The sequence below is a fragment of the Fukomys damarensis genome, unplaced genomic scaffold, assembly GCF_012274545.1.
Source record: "Fukomys damarensis isolate Sample0158 unplaced genomic scaffold, DMR_v1.0_HiC HiC_scaffold_36, whole genome shotgun sequence".
NCBI lineage: Eukaryota > Metazoa > Chordata > Mammalia > Rodentia > Bathyergidae > Fukomys > Fukomys damarensis.
The window spans coordinates 12,871,083-12,877,903 of NW_022900948.1; the positions used below are offsets into that span (position 1 = coordinate 12,871,083).

The window sequence follows — 6,821 nt, forward strand, 5'->3', positions numbered from 1 at the left end:
TTTTTTTTTTTTTTTGGTACTGGGAATTAAACTCAGGACCTTGTGCTTACAAGGCAGGCATGGTGCCACTGAGCTAAATCCCAGGCTTCCATCATATCCTTGTTCCCCAGACACCTGGGTCTTCTCAGGGGTAATCATCACTAGCTGTTTTTCTGTGAGGTTTCAGATGTGTCTAACTATATATCTATGCATCATTATTCTATCTTTTGAACTGTAATATACCATAATAAAATATCCGCAGCCAACTATATTTGAGATTTGAACACCTTTGTTTTGTTTTTGTGTTTGAATTGGATCTTGGCTATGTATTCCAGGTTGGTTTTGTACTCACAGCAGTCCTCATGTCTCAGCCTCCCAAGTGCTGGGATTACAGGCAAGGGCCACCACAGTAGACCATTTGAAAGGCACTTTTTTCTTTTTTACCAGGGATTAAACCCAGGGCATTCATACTGAGCTACATCCCCGGCCCTTTTATCTTGTGATAGAGTCTTGCTAAGTTGCTAAATTGTCCAGTCTAGGCTTGAACTCATAATCTTCTGCTTCAGCCTCCCAGAGTACTGGAATTACAGTTGTGTGCCACCATGCCTGCCTTTGAGTACTTCTCAGTTAGTTTTAACTTTTGGATTCTTGGTGTATTTTAAGAATTCAATGAAGCTGTGTTTTAAGAATTTGGGTGTGGTGGTCACAAATATAAATCGCAGCACTCTGAGAGGCTGAGGCAGGAAGATCACCGGGAATTCAAAGTCAGCCTGGGCTATGTAGTGAGTTCAAGGCCAGCCTGAACTACATAGCAAAACCCTGTCTCAAAAAAAAAAAAAAAAAAAAAAAAAAAATGGCGGAGGAAGAGAGATAAGAAGTTTGTGTGAGAAATGAACATTTAAATGTATCATTTGTGCTACAGAAAGAACTGGTTTTGTCAGCTTTGGACATGGTACATTTTAAACAAGTGTGAGCTGACTGAACAAATTTTAGGCATGTTATGTGATTATTTCAGAAGTTGCCTATAGTGGAGACAGTACTGTTTTTTAAAAATTAATTTTATTGGTACATCTTAGGTATATAATATATTGTACAATGACATTCATCATTGGAAATTTGTACCTTTACATAATATATCTTGGTTCTTATTTTTTTCCCATTCCCCTGCCCTCCGTTCAACCCCTCTATCCCTCCCTTTTTTAACAGACTTCATTTCCATTTTTTCCTTTTTTCATATTAATTCTATTCCCTTCTTTCCTTTCCCCAACCCCTCGTACTTCTCTTTCCCCTTTGGATCTTTTCTTCCTATTTCGCATTATCTGTTATGCCTTTTGAGCCTTATTTACACTTTCAGTTTCTCGCGCCAGAGAAACTATTTGGTATTTACACATCTGTCCTATTTATTTCACTTAAGAGTATCGCCTCAGTGTGCATCTATTTAGAAACAATGCTGTTTTTAAAAATTGGTAAATTATGTACAAAAGAAATTTTAAAAAACAAAATCCAACCAACCAACCAACAAATGTAAAAGAATTCATAGAGGCCACAAGGAATAGATTGTTTATTTTCTGGGTTACTTTACATGATACATATCTGTTTCTAGAAATCCTCGAATATAGTAGGAATGTTTTCTCTGTCCTCATCCACCCTCCTAGAATGATTTTTACACCTTTGTCACTGGGCTAAGAAATTTACTACAGTTTATATCTGTAGAACGGATTATTTTCCTCATTAATTTTACTCGGTGGTCACGTTCCATGATATTGTGAAAAAGTTTTTTTTTTCCTTTCAAAACATAGTAAATCAATACCTTTTTAATTTTAAACTTAGCAAACAAACACGTTTACTATAAAAATTTTCAAATAAAAAATGTATAAAATGGAGAGTTGAATTACTGTGTAATTTTCAATCTCTACTCCATTCTGAGATTGGTACTCTTTAGTTTGGCATGTATTCTCTCAATATCTTAATTTTTATTTTTTATTTTTGGTACTAGAGATCAAACTCAGGACCCTGAGCTTATGAAGCAGGCAGCGGAACCACTGAGCTAAATCCCTGGCCCTTTATTTTTATTTTTTAAATGTTAGAATTTTAATTATGGGGTGTTTGAATATGTGAAAGAATACATATAAAATGCATACATGTTGGAGTACATGGAACTAACACCTATGAGTACAGTACCCATCATTTCTAGTTTAATTTAATAATACACTCTAAACTTTTCTTGGACTCACACTACTCGAATGACAGGATTTTTTTCCCCCTCTGAGATAGAACTGCAGAAATAGGGACCTAATCCTTGGTTTCTTAGTCTCTCTCTATTGTGTTTAGGTAGTGACAGAATGATATGTGACTGTGTGCTCTTGAGAGACCTTATCCCATCGGAGTTTTATGTAAGGCAGTTTGGTTTTTCAGGAGTTGTAGTCTATGATAAAGTACAATTTGCAGTATTTGCTGGAAGGTGGCATCCTTTTTCTTTGGATTGGAAATTGCTCACAGTTTTCAGGCACCCAGCATACTTCTTTTCTTTTTTTGGTGCTGGGGATTGAACCTGGGATGTTGTGCTTCTGAGGCAGGCAGTGAAACCACTGAGCTAAGTCCCTGGTCCCTTAGGATACTTTTGTAATTAAGAATACTAAACTCTGAGAGAATGAAAAGATGAAAATAAAGTGTTTGTAGAGGGGGAGAGGAGGAGGGGGTGAAGGGAGGGCAGCGGTAAGGGGAAAAAATGAGAATCAAGACTTGTCATGTAGAGGTACAAGATCCCAACAATGAATGTAACTGTACTGTATCCCTAAAATGTACCAATAAACTCAATTAAAGCTGAAAAAAAAAAAAAGAAAAAGAATACTAAACTCATATTCAAGCAACTGATATATAAAGCTGGCATTAATTCAAAATACATCAACTATATATTAACTATATTATATAAGGTAGTTTATAAGCATTAAGATGTTCATGACGTAGTAGAAATTATGGCCTTTGTTTTAGCAGTTACTAGACAAAAGGACAACTGTCATATTTTTTTCTTTTCTTAATTTTTTTTGCGAAACATTGAAACTCCATACTAGCATTATAGAAAACAAATTCAAAGCCCCTGAATTCAAAGAAATTTATCTGTCACATCTTTTTTTTTTTGATGCCGGGGATCAAACTCAGGTCCTTGCCCTTGCAAGGCAGACAGCAGAACCACTGAGCTAAATCCCTGGCCCTCAGTCACAGCTTTTGTTTCTTTCTCTCTAAGCCTTCTAATGAGCAGATAGACCAGGGAATATATTTGCAGGGGTGAAGGAGGAATTAATGATAGGATGCATAAAGAATCAGAAGAACTAGATCATAACGTAGTAGTCATGGGTTAAAAGAAAACAAATACAGGAAGCCTGAACCTTGAATATGTTATTTATTATTATCTTTATCAGATACATAGTAATAACCTGGAAATTAAGAGGGAAATCCTAAGATGGCAGAGTAACAAATGGTTAAGAATGCCATAATGGTTCAACAATGGGTGATAATGGTTCGTAATGGTAACAAATGGTTCAAGAATGCTTTCCAGAGAGGTGTTTAGAAATGACTTCTGAAAGAACTAATGGAAATGTGTTGACTGAAAGGAAAGATTTTTTCATAGTAGGATAAATGAAAAGTGCAAAGAAAGCATTCAAAAGATGCAGAGCCTTGTAACTTGGAGGCAGTAGAGTGATGTCATAGCTGTGCTTGCCAATCTGCTGAAGGAAGTTGGTCCCTCCATCATATTTTTTTCCCCCGCAAAGAGCTAAGCTATACAGGACTGGTGCAATTTGGCAGATTTACTCCTTTGGGAACTTTTTCTCCTCTTCCTGCAGGTGTCAGATGCCCTCTTCACCATGTATTATCTTCTTGCCTTTGAAATCTATTATTGGATTGAAAGTTCTATGCCACTTAGATTTTTTGGTAGTTAAGGGCTGAGGATTTAGCTTAGTGGTTCTGCCGTCTACCCTGCAAGTGCAAGGTCCCGAGTTCAATCCCCGGTATTAAAAAAATTATTTTTTTGGTAGTTAAAATATGATTGCAATAACTGAAGGCCTGTTTCTGTGAGCACTACAAACAGAAGAGCAAGGCTTATGTCACTGATGACTTTTATTTATTTACCATCAACCACACATCCTTCAGGAAAATAGGATTGCATAGCCAGCTGTTGAGGTCTCCTAGAGGAGGGGATTTGGGGAGATGACTGCGGATGCAATGAATGACCAAAAGCTGATGGCTAATGGCAAAATTTATTTCTCACCCAGTGTCTTTATAGTAGTTTCAAGGCCACACACAGAAGTATGATCACAGAGGTTTGATGATTAACAGCAGTCATGAGCAGATACACATTGTTCAAACTAAAGACATAACATCTAGATAAAACAACACCTGTTTATGACTGAAAGGGAGTGTAAACCAGAAACAGGAATAAAGAAGAGATTAGGGGGTTGTTGTGGGTTGAGGGAGTTGGCTCCAGCACGTCGCCTTCAGGACACCTGTACCCCAGTGAGAACCAGCAGTTTGGGACTCGGGTTTAGTGCTTCGTCCATTCGTCCTCTCATGCCCCAACAGCCAGCTGGCCTTTTCCCTATAGATTCTTACATTTCATCAATTTCCTCTTTTTTTTTTTATTTCTCATTTCTAAAATTTCAGAAGGTAAAGATCTGGAAATTATATTCTTCCTCTGCCACCTTCTACAATTTTGCCATACCCCTGGCACTGCCTCCCCCTCTGTTTGTTTGTTGTTGTTGTTGTTGTTTGAGACAGGGTCTCACTATGCAGTTGAGACTGACCTGGAACTCACTATGTAGCCCAGGCTGGTCTGAAACTCACAGAGATCCTCCTGGCTCAGCCTCCCAAGTGCTGGGATTACAGGCTTGAACCACCATGCCTGGCTATCTCCCCCTCTTTTTAGAGTGCTGGTTGAACTGAGGGCATGCTAGGCATCTTGCTCATACTAGGCAAAACACTTTACCATTAAGCAATACCATGAATCCCATTTTGCCTTTATTAGCTGAGCCTCCTATGTTGGCTCCTGCATTAAAGCATCCTAATCACTCTGGTGTTCTATAGGTGGCAGATTTTTTTTTCTTTTTTAAAGTTTTTACAGTTTATTAATCCTTTTATGAAAAACTCGCACAATCACTACAGATAGTCATTGTAAAATCTTTGCTCCTTTCACTTTTTGTAGCATTAACATTGACCTTTGCATTCTCTCTTTCTTTATTCAGTTATTACATTCCTTTTGCTGTTTTCTTGAGGCCTTTTTCTTCTCATACAAGCAATGTCTTGCAAGTTTATGTCTGAGTTCATTTTTGTTTGCATAATCCAAGGAATCATAAATCATGCCACACTCAGTTGTCTCACCACCACCAAAACAGGTTCTGAATCCCAATACAAAGGTGACATCTGGTGTAGTCTTGTACATTTTCACAAGTTTTTCTCTAATTTATGTGTTAGGTACTGTTGCTTTCCCAGGGTAAAGAACATGGTTGACCTTTTTTCCTTTGAAGAAATCAATTGTTCCTGAACTTCCTGGTCCATATGATTATTGTGTCATTCGTGATAGGCAGCCAGGGAGGAAAAGAGCAGGTGATGGGTTTTTGTTTACTTCATGCCTGTTCATGCCTAAAATGTTTATCTCCATTTTACATCTTTTTTTTTTTTTTTTTTTTTTTTTTTGGTACCAAGGATCGAACTCAGGTCCTTGCCTTTGTGAGGCAGGCGCCAGAACCACTGAGCTAAATCCCTGGCCCTCCATTTTACATCTTTTAAAAGGAACCAGGTACACAATTCAAAATATACAAAAATGCAACTTGATTTCATTAAAAAATTTTTGGCAGTGCTGGAGCTTGAACTTAGGGTCTTGTGCAAACTAAGCAAACTCTCTACCACTCAGCTAACTGAAGCTGCCCAAAATAAAAAATTGGCTGTGAAAAATATTTTTTTTTGTCTCTGTCCTTTAGCTATGTATTTCTGCCCAGAAGCAATGACTATTTCAATTTACTATGGATTTCTCTAGAATTTATGTATTTATGTATAGTATTTCCCCCTTACACATAGTAATATGCTGTTATGTAGTATTCTGTGCTTTGCTTTTTAATTTAAATTTAAATACACATAGAAAACCAGTCCCTATTAATATAACATTTTTAATTGTGATGAAATTAATATTACAAAAAAGTAAATCATTTTAAAGTTTATAGTGTTTAATAATTTGCTGTGTTGTGGAACCATCATCTGTATTCATATCCAAAGCATATGTGGCCTTTTCTAATTGTTTTCTTCACTCAGCATAATGTTTTTGAAGTTTATGCTGGAGAGTGTATCAGACTTTTATTACATTTTATGGCTGACTAATATTTTATATGGGTATACTGCATTTTATTTCTTCATTCATAGTTCATGGGCATTTGGGTTTTTCTTTTTATAACTTTTGGTTATTGTGAATAGTGTTCCTGCAGTAGTGTGCCAGTATTCAAGTATACATTTTCAGCTTTTGAGGGAGGATTTCAATCCAGTAGGGCTAAAATTGCTGTTAGTGGACATTTAAGTTGTTTCCAATATTTACAGTTATAATGCTGAAATCAATATCATTGTACATACATACTTTCAAACATGTATGAATATCTCTCTGTTAGTTGAATAGGTAGAAGTGGGATCCCTGGGTAAAGTGGTCTGCATTTAATAATACATTTAACATTTTTGAAGATATTGTAGAACCCCCCACTGTGGAGGATATCCTCTTTACGCACCCACTAACAAAGTATGAAAGTTCTTTATCTTCCCTTGGCTTTTAAGAAAGCCAGTCAAAAAAAAAAAAAAAAAAAAAAAAA

At 36.6% G+C, this 6,821-nt stretch overlaps 1 protein-coding gene and 1 pseudogene across 6 annotated transcripts in view; one reads left to right on the top strand and one right to left on the bottom strand.

The window, feature by feature from the left end:
• The window catches only part of Unc13b (unc-13 homolog B), a 214,574-nt gene that overhangs the window by 87,000 nt on the left and 120,753 nt on the right, over positions 1–6,821 (top strand). The window lies entirely within an intron of this gene.
• LOC104858941 overlaps positions 5,109–6,821 on the bottom strand; it is a 3,576-nt pseudogene continuing 1,863 nt past the window's right edge.